Source organism: Halichoerus grypus, chromosome 12 (genome assembly GCF_964656455.1).
Source record: "Halichoerus grypus chromosome 12, mHalGry1.hap1.1, whole genome shotgun sequence".
Lineage (NCBI taxonomy): Eukaryota > Metazoa > Chordata > Mammalia > Carnivora > Phocidae > Halichoerus > Halichoerus grypus.
In genome coordinates this window covers 18,995,389-19,015,434 of record NC_135723.1, presented here as the reverse complement: position 1 = coordinate 19,015,434, position 20,046 = coordinate 18,995,389, and the positions used below count along the sequence as shown (strand labels likewise).

At 38.7% G+C, this 20,046-nt stretch overlaps 1 long non-coding RNA gene and 1 pseudogene across 3 annotated transcripts in view; one reads left to right on the top strand and one right to left on the bottom strand.

The window, feature by feature from the left end:
* LOC118546359 (uncharacterized) overlaps nt 1–20,046 on the bottom strand; it is a 566,662-nt gene that overhangs the window by 150,453 nt on the left and 396,163 nt on the right. The window lies entirely within an intron of this gene.
* Nucleotides 9,069–10,489, top strand: LOC118546356 (ADP/ATP translocase 2 pseudogene; annotated as a pseudogene).

The window sequence follows — 20,046 nt, the reverse complement described above, 5'->3', positions numbered from 1 at the left end:
GTACTTTGTACCTCTTTTATAACAATTATCACACGCTGAATTCTATTATAAATATATCAGATCAGGGGCCCATGCTTAGTGGATCACGTATCTGTTATCGCATAAGAAACCACCTCCAAACTTAGTGGCTTAAAGCAACCATTTATTTGCTCATAGTTCTGCAATTCGGTCAGGACTCAACTAGGTTAGTCCATTTTAGCTTCATGTGGTATCAGCTAGAGGCTCTTGTGTGGCTGCACTCAGTTAGGGTTGTAATGTCTGGGGTGTCCTGCCATTTCCCTGGATTTCTCTCCATGTCTTCTCTCTCATAGGATAGCAGAGATCACTTTACATGGTGCCTGGCTTCCAAAAAAGCAGAAGTGAGGCCGCCAGGCCAGGTAAGGGTTAGGCCCAAACTGGCACTGTCACTTCTGCCACATTGCACTCATTAAAGTAAGCCACAAAACCAGCTCAGTTTTAAGGAAAGGAGAAATATACTCCATGTCTTGGTAGGAAGAACAACATTAATATACAGAAATAGAAGGATTTTCTGGAGGACATCTTTCAAGATAATACACCAGGCATGGAATCTTAGATAAAATATTTGATGAATAAGTGAACAAAAGTACTGTTTCCAAAGTACTGTCAAGGGTGACGAAGGTGCTGGTCAAGGGTGCTGTGAAGCCACCAGTGAATGAGAAAGTAGTCCATACCATCCCTGGTAGCATGAAACCCAGAAATGGAACCACCAATGTACTTGCCTTCAAAGCAGTGCTCACTAAATTGGTTTGGTTGGAGTACAGTGTGGTAGTAATTAACTGTTCACAAAAATTCCCATTCTCTCCTTTGCAAAATGCACTCCCCTACTCACTCTGAAATTAGATGTGGTCATGTGATTTGCTGTGGCCAATAAAATGCAAGCAGACATAAAATCTGTCACATCTAGACAGAAACTGTAGTTACCAATGTGCAACATTCCTCATTTTCCTTTTCCTGCTCTGGGGAGATGGAGCATCTGTCAATCCAGGTCCCTGAGTAAGTACAATGAGATTCTCACATTCTACATATTTATAGCATAGTCTTTCTAAGAAATAATTTAAAAATCTGTATCAATAAGCTTTAAACTGTTCATTATCCTAAACTTAGTAAACTCAATTCCTAATATAATCAAAATAAATGTTCATTTTTATGCACAAGGGGAAGGATTCCATGGTTACTTATCAAATGAAAATATTGATGTATCAAATGAAAAATACATCAATATTTAACCTCAGAGGACTAGGTAAAATAAATTAAACCAGGTCTGTGTTATGGACTGTTATGTAGCCATTAAAAATTATATTTTTGAAAAATATTTAAAGACATGATATTATGATCATTAACTATGTTAAGTTACTAAATAGGATATAAGGTATAAAGAATTATTTCATTTAAAAATAAGTATGTATATATGGAAGTACATAAAGAAAATATGATAATTTCAATTGTTTATATCGAAGCGAGAGAACTGTTATTTACTTTTTTGTTTTTCTTATTTTCCAAATTTCAGCAATGAAATTATATTGCTTATAAAACCAGAAAAGCAAACAATAAATGTTATTATTTTAGAGTTTACAATAAATTGCTTGTATCTCTAGCACTTTCAAGGCAGCCATTCATAAGTTATTAATAGTACACAATAAAAATGTTCTCATTTATTTGTGAAACAAAGCAATAATTTGTTGGCTTGGTTTGCATGTCTGCAAGTACCTGAAAGTTGCAGAATTTATAAATGATTTAATTATCCAGACTTGGGGGCCAATGTAGACCAATTCTAAACTAGTCTGCATTTTCTGAATCATCAAAAGTATGTGTGGCTGACAACCTAAGAGAAATAAATTCCCAGACACATAAAATCTTCCAAGACCAAATCATGGAGACACAGAAAATCTGATTAGACCAATTACTAGAAAGGGGGTTGAATCAGTAATCAAAAACCTCCCAACAAACAAAAGTCCAGAACCAGATGTCTTCACTGGTGAATTCTACCAAATGTACAAAGGAGAATTAATACCAATGCTTCTCAAATTCTTCCAAAAACAGAAGAGGAGGGAATACTTCCAAACTCATTTTACAAGGCCAGCATTACTCTGTTACTAAAATGAGACAAGAACCATAAGAAAAAAAATTACAGGTCAATATCCCTGATGAACACAGATGCAAAAATTCTCAACAAATGTTGGCAAACTCCATTCAATAATACATTAAAAGAATCATATACCATGATCAAGTAGGATTTGTTCCAGGAAGGCAAGAATGCTTCAATATCTACAAATCAAGCAATGTGATACACCACATTAACAAAATAAAGGATAAAAATTATATGATCACTTCAATAGATACAGAAAAAGCATCCAACAAGTTTTAATATGCATTTATGATAAAAATTCTCAAAAAAAAGTTGGTATACAGGGAACATATCTCAATATAATAAAGACCATATATGACAAACCCACAGCTAACATCATACTCAATGGTAAAAAGCTGAAAGCTTTTCAGGAACAAGATAAGGATGCCTATTCTTACCACATTTTTTCAATATAGTATTGGAAGTCCTAGCCAGCAATTAGGCAAGAAAAACAAATAAAGGCATCCAAATTGAAAAGGAAGAAGTAAAATTATCACTCTTTGCAAATGACATGAAATTAAATAGGGAAAACCCTAAAGATTCCATCAAAAAACTGTTAGAACTAGGGGCGCCTGGGTGGCTCAGTTGTTAAGCGTCTGCCTTCGGCTCAAGTCATGATCCCAGGGTCCTGGGATCAAGCCCTGCATCGGGCTCCCTGCTCCACGGGAAGCCTGCTTCTCCCTCTCCCACTCCTCCTGCTTGTGTTCCCTCTCTCACTGTCTCTCTCTCTCTGTCAAACAAATAAATAAAATCTTTAAAAAAAAAAAACTGTTAGAACTAATGAGTGAATTCAGTAAAGTTGCAGGATACAAAATTAGTATACAAAAGTCAGTTGTGTTTCTATACACTAATAATGGACTATCAGAAAGATAAATTAAGAAAACAATCCCATTTATAATTACATCAAAAAGAATAAAATACCTAGGAATAAAGTTAACCTAGGCGGTGAAACATCTGTACACTGAAAACTATAAGACAATGATTAAAGGAACTGAAGAAGACACAAATAAATGGAAAGATATTCCAGGCTCAGAGATTGGAAGAATATTGTCAAAATAATCATACTATCCAAAGGTATCTACAGATTCAGTGCAATCCCTACAAAAATCCTAATGGTGTTTTTCACAGAACTGGAACAAATCATTCTAAAATTTGTGTGGAAGCACAGAAGACCACAAAGAGCCAAAGGAATCTTGAGAAAGAAAAACAAAGCTGGAGTCATCCCTCTCCCATGTTTCAAACTGTATTACAAAGCTATAATAATCAAAACAGTATGGTGCTATCACAAAAATAGACACATAGATCACTGAAACAGAATAGAGGGCCCAGAAAAAAACCCACACATACATAGGTCAGTTAATTTATAACAAAGGAGCCAAGCACATACATGGGGAAAGGCAAATCTCTTCAGTAAACGGTGTTGGGTTAAAGTGGACAGCCACAGGCAGAAGAATGAAACAACAATATGTATCCTACATCATACACAAAAATTAACTCAAAATGGATTAAGGACTTGAATGTAAGACCTGAAACCATAAAACTCTTAGAAGAAAACACAGGCAACAAGCTTCTTGACATCAAGTCTTGGTGATTTTTTTTGGATCTGACTCCAAAAGCAAAGGCAACAAAAACAAAAACAAGTGGAACTACATCAAACTAAAAATCTTCTGCATGGCAAAGGAAATCATCAACAAAACAGAAAGGCCGTCTACTGAATGGGAGAAAATATTTGCAAATGATACATCCAAAATACATAAAGAACTCATACAACTTAATAGCAGTAAAACACACAACCTGATTAAAAAATGGGCAGAGAATCTGAATAAACATTTTTTTTTTCCGAAAAAGGCACACAGATGGCCACCAGGCACATGAAAAGATGCTCAACGTCAGTAACCATCAGAGAAATGCAAATCAAAACCACAATGGGATATCACCTCATACCTGTTAGAATGGCTAATATAAAAAAGACAAGAAATAACAAGTGTTGTCAAGGATGGGGAGAAAAGTAAACTTTTGGAGCACTGTTGGTGGGAGTGTACACTGGTGCAGCTACTATGGAAAACAGTGTTGTGTTTCCTTTAAAAATTAAAAATAGAACTACTGTGTGTACCACTAATCCATTTCTGATTATCTAAAGAAAACAAAAACACTACTTTATAAACATACATGCATCTCCATGTTCATTGCAGCATTATTTTCAACAGCCAAGATATGGAAACAACCTAAGTGTCCACTGATAGATGAATGGATAAAGATGTGGTGTGTGCATACATACACACACACACACAAATGTAATACTACTCAGCCATAAAAAATAAAATCTTGCCATTAGTGACAACATAAACGACCCTGAAGGCATTATGCTAAGTGAAATAAGTCTGACAAAGAAAGATAAATGCTGTATGATCTCACTTACATGTGCAATTTATACAATAACAATAACAACCAGCACCCAAACTCATAGATATGGGGGATAGATTGGTGATTGCCAGAGGTGAGGAGTGAGGGGAAGGGAGTCAAAAGGTACAGACTTCCAGTTGTAAAATAACTGGAAGATTATTCATGGGGATGGAGTATACAGCATAGTAGCTATAGTTGATAATTCTATATTGCATATTTGAAAGCTGCTAAGAGAGTAGATCTAAAATCTCTCATTACAAAAAAAATTTTTTTGTAACTATGTATGACAATGGATGTTGTCATGACTTATTGTAATCATTTCACAATATATACAAATATTGAATAACTATGCTGTATACCTAAAACTCATATAATATTATATGTCAATTATACCTCAATAAAAAAAAGAAAATTAAAAAAAGTTTGCATGGACCTTGTTTGGATCCTGATTCAGTTAAGATAGCCACGAATGAAATTTTGAGACAATTATGAAATATGGCCTTGCACTGGGTAATATGTGATGTTAAGGAATTATTATTTTGTTAAACATGAAAGTGACATTTTGGTAGTTTATTTACTTAAGGACTAACTTCTGAAAAATTTATAGATGATACGATGTGATGTAAGGTGGAAGATGAAACATGATTGACAGAAAGTTGATGTTTCTTATGTCAGTATGTGGAATTCATTCTATACTTATTTGACTTCTATGCATGATTAAAATTTTCCATAATAAAACTTTTAAAAGAAAAGCTTACTAAACTTTACCAGCAAGAAACCTAAAAACAGAGCTTCCCTGGGTTTGGATTTCAAACAATCTTGTGCACTAAAGGTGGACAAAAAGAAAATGGCCTGTATCGAGAGGAAGGGGAGTGAGAGGTAGGAAACCAGTGGGGACACACTGTCCATGTGTCCAATATACATCCTCTCAGCCCCAGGCCCATTTCTTCCAGAGCTCATAAAAAGATATAACTGTTAAGAATCCCCACTGCGCTGCCTCAAATTTGGGATTAGGAAGGACAATGTTCCCCACGAGTGTAGAAAGAAATTTCTATTCTTGATGTGTGGCTTTTCCCCCCATCATCAAAGATATCTCTGCTTATGCCCATGGCCCCTGGAGTTCCTGCCTTATTTGCTTGTGAAGCAAGTAGATGAAAAGATAGAGACTAATTAAACCTATCATCATTGAGAAATGGGACTCCCTATGGTTCAGCTACATGGACCAGCAGGCTTTTGAAGTCCAACATATAGATGCATAATATAATAAAGGCTGAATTTAGGGGAAAAGCAAGGGATCTTGCTAATGGATATAGTCTGCTTTCCTGTTACAACAAGGGTAGTCTCCCCACAACTGGCTGTTTTGCAGTTTTGCATATTTGTTTCTTTGTTTTGAAAGACTGAGTGGAGAAGTCAGTAAGTTAAAATACAAAAAGTGTTGGAATTACTTTTTTAAAAGCCTGTTCTTCGCAAAAATCAACAGAATAGGCAAACTATTAGCTAGTTACTCAAAAGAAATAAAAGGAAAGAGCACAAATGCACAAAATAAGGAATGACAAAAGGGATATCATTATAGGAAAAAGAAAACCCTAAAAGACATAGGAGATTATTTTTGAAAAATTCTAAGGAAATAAATTGGAAAACCTAGATGAAATGGGTAATTTTCTAGGGAAACAGGGCTTATCAAAACTGAATGCAGTAAAGATCAAAGAGAAAAAAATTCTAGAGAAGAAAAAGAGAAAGTTATCAAGGAGCTACAACCCTCAAAAAGCACCTACCAGGGGCGCCTGGGTGGCTCAGTCAGTTAAGTGTTGGACTCTTGATTTCAGCTCAGGTCATGATCTCAGGGTAATGAGATTGAGCACCGAATTGGGCTCCACGTGGAGCCTGCTTAAGATTCTGTTCCTTTCCCATTGTCCCCTCCCCCACCGAATCATGCACCCACACACTCTCTCTGTAAACAACAAACAACAAAAAACAAAAACCACCTGCCAAACCTCCAGAAACCAGATATCTCCAATGCCCTTTGAATTCTTCCTGAGCAAAAAAGAAAAACTTCCAATACTTTTTATTAGGTGAGTATAACACTGGTAAACTTGATGAATACTGCATTAAAAAGTACATGTAGATATTTAATATTTGATAAAGGTGATCTATCAAAACATTTTAGAAGATAGACATTTTCATAACAAGTACTGGGAAAGGTAACTATTTGGAAAAAGTTAAGATTGAATCCATATTTCACAGTATATTTCAGGATAAACTCCAAGTGGATCAGAGATCTAACTGCAAAAGCTCAAACCATACAAGTACTTCAAGAAAACATGGGTGAATTCATCTATTACCAAGGAGTGGGGGACAATCCAGAAACAATAAAGGAAAATAGCTTTAAACTCCAATATATTAAAACTTAAAATATTTTACATAGCAAAGAACATCATAATCAAATGAAAAAGAAAAATGTCCAAGTGGGAGCAAATATTTCTACTTATATTACAAAAAGGGATTAATCTCCCTAACATATAAAGAGCTCTTAAAAATCTAGAGGAAAAGGACCAGAAATCTATAAAAATGTTAGGCAAAAGACCAGAACAAACACATCAGGGAAAAATAAATGTAAATAGCAATTAAATGCACAAAGAGATCCATAAATCTCATTCACATGAGAAATACACATAAAATTTCACTGATTTAACATTTCTTATATGGGCAAAAAAATACAGAAGTTTGAAAATATATATTGTTGGTGAAGGCACAGAGAGGCATACACTGCTGTTGGGAAAATAGCACAACTCCACATGATCAGGGATTTGGCAATACCTAACAACATTTTACATGAATTTATACTTCGAGTAATCCCACTTTTAGACTGTACCAGGAAGATATACTACCATAAAGAAAATAATATATGCACAATGTTATTCATAATGGCACTATTTGTACTATCAAAATATTATAAACAACTCAAACATCTACTAAAATAAAGGACTGGTTAAATAAACTATAGTTACTCCCACAAAATGATGTACAATGTAGCTGTATAAACAAAATGAACAAGATCTCTCTGTGCCAATATAAAGTGTTCTTGCTGAAAACAGCAAAATGCAGAACAATGTAGATAAGTATGCTTCTTTTGTGCTAGAGAGGAAGGGGATAGAGAGGCAGATACATGATAAGTAGTAGAGAGAGATCTGCTCATTTGCTTATTATTTTCAAAATGAGACACTAAAAAAATAAATGAGAAACTAAGAAAATAGGCTATCCATGTGGGAAATAGAGTAGAAGGGATAAGAATGGAGACAATACTCTGAGGCTTCCATTTTATATAGTCTCGCCTTTGAGTCACATACATGTTTTACTGTGGTATAAGACCTAAATTAAGGCTTGATATGATGTGCTGCCTTGACATCTGGTCAATCAGGAGGGTCTTGAACGGAAGTTCCCCTCCCTGCTCTGCTCCTCAGGGATATAAAGTCCTTCAGCCACAAAACCCTCTTTTTCAAAGGGACCAGGCAACGTTCTTATTTGCCTCTGAGCACAGGTTTCAGTTTTCTGCCCGCCCACAGAATTATTCGATGAGCCAATCACAGCCTTCTGCAGGAGCCAATCACATCCGCCGAGAGGAGCCAATCACGTCCTTTGCAGGAACCAGGAGGCAGCCCACCCTCTTGATACTACAAAAGCCACAGCTCCTTGCAGTTCACTCTGTTCTTGAATACAACCCCTGTGTGATCCTGCATGAAGTACGTGTCCTTCTCCCCTATGCTGTGAGCATAAGTGACTAATAAACTGCTATCTTATTGGTACAGTGTCAGGTGTTACGTGTCTGGCTATTCCCCTAATCCTAGGGCAAGAATCTCTCCCTCATCAGTGGGATGAATAGGAAGCAGTTAAAACATTTACATAATCAAAAACAAAACTTGAAAAAAAAAAATTGAAAACAAACAAACCAAATATAAGATATATTCTTATATCAGAAAAAGAATTATTTCAAAGGACTTTTGACTGTTTATTTTTAGTGGAATATATTCCAAGATTTAATGATAACAGTACTATAATTTTGAAATTACTTTATGTATCTGTAGGACAGAGAAAATTAGGAAATAGATTACTAGGGACCCAGATTTTCAGTGGAAACAAAAAGAGACACAAATAGAACATCAAAGAAGAAAAATTGTAATGTTAAATGTTAACTTGAAATATCTAATGAAAATTCATGATTTTTTAAAGGTATGTATATAGATCTCTGTCCATTACCCTCGATGCAGTATCATCTTTATAGTAATGAGCATCACTAGTTCCATTATCTTGATTTCCATATTCTATCCCCCAGTTAAAGAAACCAGGATTTCCTGGAGAAATGGCTTAAGCACACGGTGACAGTAGCGTATCTTCTTGTGCAGAAAACACAGAGGTGCTCAAATATGACATACAAACCAATGGAGAGTAGCTACCACTGATAATATCTGGCCTTTTTTTTTTTTTTTAAAGATTTTATTTATTTGACAGAGAGGGACACAGTGAGAGAGGGAACACAAGCAGAGGGAGCGAGAGAGGGAGAAGCAGGCTTCCCGTGGAGCAGGGAGCCCGATGCGGGGCTCGATCCCAGGACCCTGGGATCATGACCTGAGCCGAAGGCAGACACTTAACGACTGAGCCACCCAGGCGCCCCAAGGCCTATTTTAAACATCAAGAAGAATAAGGACTGTAATTCACCGAACTCATTGAATCCATAAAAATCCACAAGTCCAAGCTTATATTAAAAAAAAAAAAAAAAAGACCCCAGAGCCCCAGAGTCCCAGCCAGTTCCTACTGCAGTTGCACAATGGCCCACCTCCTCTTTCCTTTCAACATGACAGATACTGCTGTGTCCTTCACCAAGGACTTCCTGGCAAGTGGAGTGGCTGCAGTCATCTCCAAGACCGTGGTAGCACCCACTGAGTGGGTGAGCTATTGCTGCAGGTACAGCATGCCAGCAAGCAAATCACCGCAGATAAGCAACACAAGGGCATTATAGACTGCGTGGTTTGTCCCCACGGAGCAGCAAGTCCTATCCTTCTGCCTGGTCACCTGGCCAATGTCAACAAATACTTCCCTGCTCAGGCTTTCAACTCTGCCTTCAAAGATAAATGCAAGCAGATCTTCCTGGGTGGTGTGGACAAGAGAACCAGTTTGGGCACTACTTTGCAGGGAATCTGGCATCCGGTGGTGTCACTGGGGCCACATCGTTGTGTTTTGGTGTCCTCTTGATTTTGCCCTTACCAGGCTAGCAGTGGATGTGGACGAAACTGGAGCTGAAAGGGAATTCAGAGGCCTCAGTGACTACAGATCTGCAAATCTGGTGGAATTAAGGGCCTATACCAAGTTTAATGTGTCTGTACAGGGAATGCTCGGCCACTGAGCTGCCTACTTCCGTATTTATGACCCTGCAAAGGGAATGCTTCCAGATCCCAAGGACACTCCCATCTTCATCAGTGGGATGATCGCACAATCTGTCACAGTGGTTGCTGGGTTGACTTCCTCTCCATCTGACACTGTTGTGGCCATATGACGGTGCAGTCAGGGCGCAGAGGAACTGATATCATGTATAAGGCATGCTTGACTGCTGGAGGAAGATTGCTCATGATAAAGGAGCCAAAGCTTTTTTCAAGGGTTCATGGTCCAATGTTCTCAGGTGCTTTTGTGCTTGTCTTATATGATGAAATCAAGAAGTTCCCGTAAGTTATTTCCTAGTTTTTACCCCTTGTGAACAGGCATGTTGTATCATGTAACATATCTTGAACCTTCTTGACAGACTGTTGGCTGTCTGTTTATCAATGGCAACTATTTACTGGTTGAAAATGGGAAGTGATAATATTCATCTGACCAGTTTTCTCTTAAAGCCATTTCCATGATGATGGGACTCAATTATATTTTTTATTTCAGTCACTCCTGATAAATAAGTTTGAAGAAATAAAAAATATCTGAAATTTAAAAATAAAAAAAAGTGGGAAAAAAAGAAATTAACCTATTTGCCAGCATTAAAGGTGATACCATCTCCTTACTCAGGAAATCAGTAATTTAAGGGTAACTAGAATTTATCCTCCATCATTGGAAGGAAGTATAGTGCATCCTTAGTTCACAAAGGGAAGTTTTTTAAAATGTCTTGAAACAGAAAGAAAGACATGCCCAATAACGAATGAAGGAGGAATGACAGAAGTAGAAAATTACCCAAAGGACAAACTTCAATGAGATGTATTCAGGGAAGAATTATCAATAAATACTAAATCCAGTAAGTAAAAGTTTGGGGGGGAATAGAACAACTGCACAGTGCCAGATGACCGTGGCAATGACAAAGGGAAAACTTATTTGTACAATGGAAAAAATCTGACTGCCACCACCCCAACTTAGTGCTCAAATTAGCATCACTAATGATGAAGCTGTGAAAGACTACATGCCTCTTGAAATGATGCACTATGAACTATGCAGATCATCTATGTCGTGTCCTTACCAAAAATATTTACTCTGACTCTACTGGTCTAGCATCTTCACATTGTTAATGTCATGAATAAAAGAGTCTACATTAAAAGAAACATAACAATCAATGCATGATTTTATCATAGTTGGATGAAATTGCTATAGAGGGTATTTTGGAGACAATGGAAATGTGTATTACAGACTAGTTAGCAAATGATATAAGAAAACTGTTCATCTTTTTGGGTGCGATATGGTATCATAATATAAGGAAATATTCTTATTTTTTAGAAGATATTTGCTGAATTGTTCGTAATGGAACTGTCATAAGATTGCAAAGTATTTTAAAATGGTTCAGCAAAAGTTTGCTGACAGCAAATAGAGTAAAATGGCAATGTTTTTTCAATGTGAGTGATAGACATATGATTTACTATTCTTTCAACTGTTCTATGCAACTGAAAATGTTTATAATAAAAACTTATAAGATTGTCATTTTATATCATCTACTTTTTAAAAACACATAAGGCATTGCCAAGCTTGTAGCTGGCCAATGGTCCCGCTGAGAAAAAGCAAATGGGTAAACTTCAAAAATCCTCTAACGTGTAAAGGCATCAAAGAGTTGCTGATACAACCAAAATTAGAGGGCACAGGGCTCTAGAGCAAGGAGAACTGTGGAGAGATGTGCTGACTTCTGCAGCCTCTTTTGTTCTGGGAGATATTTGTCACATCTGGCTCAGGGCAAGAGGCTGTGCACCTGGACTTTGCCTAAGCACAAGGTCGTTGCTGGGGGACAGAGAAACCAGAGACCTTCAGTGGTCTCACGGAGAGACAAGACCAAAGACTTGAAGGGCTGATGGCCAGGTAGAAACAGAAGGGCAGAGAACTGAGCCTAATACATAGGCTATTTTCTCCCCAAGACATTTGTCAAATTCTGGAGCTGTTGAGGGCATTAAGCTAAAAGCCATGAAGAAACCTGCTGAAAAGCTGAGTGGGATTTTCTGCAGTGTCCCTGTGATGTGCGTGAGGATTCAAGTTCAAGACCACCAGGGGAAGGTACCCCAGTGAACATACAAGGCTCTCTGTTAAAAGATCTTAAAAACTATCCTTTGGGTACAGAAGAAAATTAGAGGTGGACAGAACCCTTGATAAATTGCAACCAGTCTTAACTCTGCCTAATCCCTGACTGGATTAGAGGAATCAGCTATCACTCTTTCTGCTGATAGAGATCAAAGGATAAAGCCTCTGAGAGAATTAATGTCTGGATCCTTTACAATGACTACCACAGGTCTCAGTGCCACATAAAGATGACAACATCCAGAAACATAAAAAGAAACATCCCTTTTTTGCCGCTTTAAGAGCAAGTGGAGGGGTGCCTGGGTGGTTCAGTCGGTTCAGCTGCAGACTCTTGGTTTTGGTCTTAGGGTCATGGGATCCAGCGCCGTGTGGGGCTCCGGGCTCAGTGCGGAGTCTGCTTGAGATTCTCTCTCCCTCTCTTTCTGCCCCTCCCCCCATTCATGCTCTCTAAATAAATAAATAATCTTAAGAAAAAAAAAGAGCAAGGGGAAACTTCCCCAAACTTAATCCTTTGATTTCTCCTCACATCTCCTCGCCAGTGCCTACACCAGTCACTTGGTAAGGATGATGAGATGCTCGTGATTGGCTTAAACTGATTAAGGCTCATCATTCCCCTTTATTCCCAATGGCCCTGGAGAGGGACTCAGCCTCTTTAGAAAGACATGGACTCTTAGAGGAGGATGAACCCAATCAGGCTCTGTTAGCAAGAAAAGAGAGAATGACAATTGAGAAGGCAACCAACAATGTTGCCACATCATCTATCAGCCATTAGTATGGGACCTCAGGCAAGCTATTCAATCTCTTTGGGCTACAATTTTCTCATCTGTAAAATTTAGATAATACCTCAAAAAGGCTGCTGTACATATTCCATAAAATTATTTATATATATATATTTTAAAGATTTTATTTATTTATTTGACAGAGAGATAGCAAGAGCAGGAACACAAGCAGGGGGAGTGGAGAGGGAGAAACAGGCTTCCCGCTGAGCAGGGAGCCCGATGTGGGGCTCAATCCCAGGACCCTGGGATCATGACCTGAGCCAAAGGCAGACGCCCAACGAGTGAGCCACCCAGGCGCCTCTATATACATATATATATTTAAATTACCAAATGTCTAGCTTATTTTTAGTGCTTCAACAGTGTTGGCTAATATTGTTTGCCATGGTTTTGAGTGCCTTCTTTAGACATCATCCAGCTGTCAGTGGTCTTTTTAAGCATGACACCCTAATCCCAACCCATATGTCAGGTGTGTGCCCAACGGCCCAGATAGTAGGACTGGTATCTACCTTGCTCTTGCTTCTCAACATGCTATTCTGACAGCTGGAGAGGCATCTCCAGGAAAGTGGGCCATCAGAGTGTGAACTGAGGCCCACAGGGAAGACAATTCTTTCCCTGCCATCACTCACTCCCTCTCTGGTCCCCAACTCTGCCTTCCACAGAGTATTAATTTATTACTTTTCAATTAATAAAGTACAGGATTCAGAGGTAAGCCAGTGGATATAAGAACCACAGGACAAATGGCTCATGTTCTAAGAGCTCCATTTTTACTGAAAGATTTGGGATGGGTGGGATGTAGAGTTAAATAATTTAATAAGATTTATGCTCTAGGGCACCTGGGTGGTTCAGTCGATTAAGCGTCTGCCTTGGGCTCAGGCCATGATCCCAGGGTGATGGGATCGAGCCCTGCATTGGGCTCCCTGCTCAGTGGCGAGCCTGCTTCTCCCTCTGCCTCTGCCCCTCCCCCTGCTCATGCTCTCTGTCAAATAAATAAAATCTTTAAAAGACTTATACTCTAATCAAGTTTAATGAAAGTAATTTTAATACCAAAGTAAATGTGATATGGAAAACACAAAATTTTCATAGATTTTACAAACAATATGCAAGATTTGAGGAAAATTTCTGTTTGGAGTGACTGACCACTTTCCTCTGCCTTTAGGGTCACTGTGTAGGAAAGGTTTCAGAGCATTGTGCTTCTGATTAAATGCATATTCTGGGCTTTTTCTTTTTAAGGCAAATACTAGGAATCCCTACTGAGTTTAGCACAGAATTTTTTTTTTTTCTTTGAATAACAGGAGCGATGGGAAAGCCTGTTGGCAATGGATACCTGTGGGGGAGATGTCAATCCCTGAAGAGCTAGGACAAAGGTCTCAAATGAGGGGGGGGGGTAGACACTATTTTCTCTAGGGCCACTCTCAGAGGTTTAGTGAAATTTGACAAAGCAATAAAGGGTAGACTCTAAGCTGTTTTTATCACTCTGGCCAATGTGCTCTAAGCATTGGTTCCTTCTATTGCCCAGTGGGCACAATGGCACCTCCTTTACTGTGCTCACAGTGAGAATCAAGTTAAGGAAGCTGATGTATGCAAAGTATTGAGGACAGTTCCCAGCGCAAAGTGAAGTGTTTAATAAATGTGACATAATCTATAAGCATACTTTACCAAGGAAGGGTTCAAAAAGTTTTTTTTTGTAATTACTGAAACTCGTATCTATGAGCAAGGATTCTGTGATCACAAGGAATGTTATTTCTCCCTTACTGGGGGGGCATGCCTGGTTGTGATAATTCTAACACCAGGGGCATGTTTTGTGCAAGGAATTATCCCAAGATAATTCAGTCTTATCCTTGATCATGTAACTAATTACTCTTGGTAACCTGCTCCGAAACAGGAGAGATGATGATTCCTTTACTAGTTAGTACAACCAAGTGAGCTGGATATAAGCAGGTTGAAGGCAACAAAGATAAATCAGACATAGACCCACTTTTAAAACAACTCACCCTCAAAAAAAAAAACAAAAACCAAACACAAAACACAAAAAACGAAAAAAAAAAAACCTCCAACTCACCTGCCAGGAGGGGAGATCAGACTGTCAGTATCCATCATAGCAGGATAGAATAGTGCTAAGTGTCTCAAGGTTACAAATAAAATACCATGAGAGTTACAAAGAAACCACATGTTTTCCCCACTTCAAAGCCAGATTAGTTACAAATGAAGGGGAACAAGATTTTCTTTTTTTTAAGAATTTATTTATTTGTCAGGGGTGGAGCAAGATGGCGGAGGAGTAGGAGACCTGGATCTCGTCTAGTCCCAGGAATTCAGCTGGATAGGGATCAAATCATTTTGAACACCTACAAACTCAAGAGGAGATTGAAGAAAAGAATAGCAGCAACTCTCTCAACAGAAAAGTGACCACTTTCTGGAAGGTAGGACGTGCGGAGAAGTGAATATGAGGTGATATTCGGTAGGATAGGCGGCGGTGGAGTGGGTCTCCGTCAGCCCCTACCGGCAAGTGATAGAGCCCCGGAGCACAAAATCGGAACTTTTAGAAGTCAGCTCCGCTGAGGGACGTCGCTCCAGTGGCTGAGTGGGGGGGTGGAACCCTCGTGGGACAGTGTGGTCTCAGGACCCTTGGGTCACAGAAAGACCGGGGGTGCCTGAGTACAGCAGAGCTGCCAGGTATCTTAGCGGGGAAGCCGGCTGCAGAGACGGAGCTGAGGCGCGGGCTCTCAGCTTGGGGTTGCCATAAACCGTGATCCTCAGCACAGTCGGGCCACTGCTCCTCCAGCAGGGACCCAACAAGCGGCAGATCCGGGGAGACTCCCATTTTTCCCCTGGGAGGAGCGGCGCAGGAGCGTAATGCAGGGATCTGCTGGGTTTGGAGACTCCACACGGGGTCGTGTGCCAGAGATAGAAACACTCGGTCACAGGCCGGGTGAGCACGGAGTGCAGCTGGAGACGAGGGAGACGGGAGTGATTGACTACTTTTCTCTGGGGGCGCACTGAGGAGCGGGGCCCCGAGTTCTCAGCTCCTCAGGGCTGGAGATTGGGAGGCTGCCATTTTCACTCTCGTCCTCCAAAGCTGTACCGAAAGCTTGCAGGGAACAAAAGCTCCCGAGAGCAAATCCGAGCAGATTACTTAGCCTGACCCGGCAAGGGCGGGGCAATTCCACCTCAGGCAAAGACATTTCGGAACCATGGCAACAGGCTCCTCCCCCAGAAGATCAGCGAGAACAGCCAGCCAAGACCAAGTTTACCCATCAATGAGAGCGGCAGAACTCCAGCGGTAGGGGAATATTGCACATAGAATTCATGGCTTTTTTCCCATGATTCTTTGGTCTTTCAAAGTTAATTTTTTTTTAACTTTTTAGAATTTTTCTTTTTCCCTTTTTCAACCAACATCTTATCAATCCCTTTTTTAAAAAATCTTTTTTATTTTTCATTTTTAGAGTCATATTCTATCCCTTCATAGTAGTTACCCTTATTTTTGGCATATATATATAAGTTGTTCTCTCTTTAAAATTTTGAGATACAGTCTCTTCTAACAGATCAAAATATACCCTAAATCTCTAGTGTATGGCTTTGTTCTAGTCTCCCACCTGATCACATTCTCTACCTTTTTTTTCTTTTCTTTTTTTTTTAAATCCTCTTCTTTCTTTTTTCAAACAATTTCTTATCAATTCCTTTTATAAAATCTTTTGTACTTTTCATCTTTACAGTCATATTCCATCCCTTCATTGTATTAACCCTTATTTTTGTACATATATAAGTTTTTCTTTCTTTAAAATTTTGGGAGGCACTTTCTTCTAACAGACCAAAATACACCCAAAATCTAGTGTGTGGCACTGATCTATGCACCAGCCTGATCATATTTGATCATATTCTGTTTTTTTTTGTTTTGTTCTGTTTTTGTTTGTTTTTATCTTTTTCTTTTTCTTTTTTCTTTCTTTCCCTTTCTTTTCTCCTGGTTTCAGGTCTTTCTGATTTGTTTAGAGTATATTTTCTGGGGACATTGTTACCCTGTTAGCATTTTGTTCTCTCATTCATCTATTCTCCTCTGGACAAAATGACAAGATGGAAAAAATCACCTCAACAAAAAGAACAAGAGGCAGTACCAACTGCCAGGGACCTACTCAATACGGACATTAGTATGATGTCAGAACTAGAATTCAGAATGATGATTTTAAACATACTAGCTGGATTTGAAAAAAGCATGGAAGATATTAGAGAAACCCTTTCTGGAGAAATAAAAGGACTAAAATCTAACCAAGTCGAAATCAAAAAGGCTATTAATGAGGTGCAATCAAAAATGGGGGCTCTAACTGCTAGGATAAATGAGGCAGAAGAGAGAATCGGTGAGATAGAAGACCAAATGATGGAAAATAAAGAAGCTGAGAAAAAGAGAGATAAACAACTACTGGATCATGAGGGCAGAATTCAAGAGATAAGTGATACCATAGGATGAAACAACATTAGAATAATTGGGATCCCAGAAGAAGAAGAAAGAGAGAGAGGGGCAGAAGGTATATTGGAGCAAATTATAGCAGAGAACTTCCCTAATTTGGGGAAGGAAACAGGCATCAAAATCCAGGAGGCACAGAGAAACCCTCTCAAAATCAATAAAAATAGGTCAACACCCTGACATCTAATAGTAAAACTTACGAGTCTCAGAGACAAAGAGAAAATCCTGAAAGCAGCTCGGGAGAAGAGATCTGTAACCTACAATGGTAGAAACATTAGATTGGCAACAGACCTATCCACAGAGACCTGGCAGGCCAGAAAGGACTGGCATGATATATTCAGAGCACTAAATGAGAAAAATATGCAGCCAGGAATACTATATCCAGCTAGGCTGTCATTGAAAATAGAAGGAGAGATAAAAAGCTTCCAGGACAAACAAAAATTAAAGGAATTTGCAAACATGAAACCAGCCCTACAAGAAATATTGAAAGGGGTCCTCTAAGCAAAGAGAGAGCCTAAAAGCAACATAGACCAGAAAGGAACACAGACAATATACAGTAATAGTCACCTTACAGGCAATACAATGGCCCTAAATTCATCTCTTTCAATAGTTACCCTGAATGTAAATGGGCTAAATGCCCCAATCAAAAGACACAGGCTATCAGATTGTATAAAAAAACAAGACCCATTGATATGCTGGCTGCAAGAGACTCATTTTAGACCCAAAGACACCCCCAGATTGAAAGTGAAGCAGTGGAAAACCATTTACCATGCTAATGGATACCAAAAGAAAGCTAGGGTGGCAATCCTTATATCAGACAAATTAGATTTTAAACCAAAGACTGTAATAAGAGATGCAGAAGGACACTATATCTTACTTAAAGGGTCTATCCAACAAGAAGATCTAACAATTGTAAATATCTATGCTCCTACCATGGGAGCAGCCAATTATATAAGCCAATTAATAACAAAAGCAAAGAAACACATCCACAACAATACAATAATAATGGGGGACTTTAACACCCCCTCATTGAAATGGACAGATCATCTAAGCAAAAGATCAACAAGGAAATAAAGACTTTAAATGACACACTGGACCAGATGGACTTCACAGATATATTCAGAACATTCCATCCCAAAGCAACAGAATACACATTCTTCTCTAGTGCCCATGGAACATTCTCCAGAATAGATCACATCCTAGGTCACAAATCAGGTCTCATCTGGTACCCAAAGTTTGGGATCATTCCCTGCATATTTTCAGACCACAATGCTTTGAAACTAGAACTCAATCACAAGAGGAAAGTCAGAAAGAACTCAAATACATGGAGGCTGAAGAGCTTCCTACTAAAGAATGAATGGGTCAACCAGGAAATTAAAGAAGAATTTAAAAAATTCATGGAAACAAATGAAAACACAACTGTTCAAAATCTTTTGGATACAGCAAAGGCAGTCCTAAGAGGAAAGTATATAGCAATACAAGCCTTTCTCAAGAAACAAGAAAGGTCTCAAATACACAACCTAACCCTACACCTAAAGGAGCTGGAGAAAGAACAGCAAATAAAGCCTAAACCCAGCAGAAGAGAAATAATAAAGATCAGAGCAGAAATCAATGAAATAGAAACTAAAAACAGTAGAACTGATCAACGAAACAAGGAGCTGGTTATTTGAAAGAATTCACAAGACTGATAAACCCCTGGCCAGACTTATCAAAAAGAAAAGAGAAATGACCCAAATCAACAAAATCATGAATGAAAGAGGAGAGATGACAATCAACACCAAAGAAATACAAACAATTATAAGAACATATTATAGGCAACTATATGCCAGCAAATTCGACAATCTGGAAGAAATGGATGCATTCCTAGAGATGTATCAACTACCAAAACTGAACCAGGAAGAAATAGAAAACCTGAACAGACTTATAACCACTAAGGAAATTGAAGCAGTCATCAAAAATCTCCCAACAAAAGCCCAGGGCCAGATGGCTTCCCAGGGGAATTCTACCAAACATTTAAAGAAGAATTAATACCTATTCTTCGGAAACTGTTCCAAAAAATAGAAAAGGAAGGAAAACTTCCAAACTCGTTTTATGAGGCCACCATTACCTTGATCCCCAAACCAGACAAAGACCCCATCAAAAAGGACAATTTTACAGACCAATATCCTTGATGAACATGGATGCAAAAATTCTCACCAAAATACTAGCCAATAGGATCCAACAGTACATTAAAAGGATTATTCACCACAACCAAGTGCGATTTATCCCTGGGCTGCAAGGTTGGTTCAACAACCGCAAATCAATCAATGTGATACAATCCATTAATAAAAGAAAGAACAAGAACCATATGATCCTCTCAAGATGCAGAAAAAGCATTTGACAAAGTACAGCATCCTTTCTTGATCAAAACTCTTCAGAGTATAGGGATAGAGGGTACATACCTCAATATCATAAAAGCCATCTATGAAAAGCCCACAGCGAATATCATTCTCAATGGGGAAACCTCAGAGTTTTCCCCCTAAGGTCAGGAACATGGCAGGGATGTCCACTATCACCACTGCTATTCAACATAGTATTAGAAGTCCTAGCCACAGCAATCAGACAACAAAAAGAAATAAAAGGCATCCAAACTGGCAAAAAAGAAGTCAAACTCTCACTGTTCGCAGAAGATATGATACTTTATGTGGAAAACCCGAAGACTCCACCCCAAAACTGCTAGAACTCATACAGGAATTCAGTAA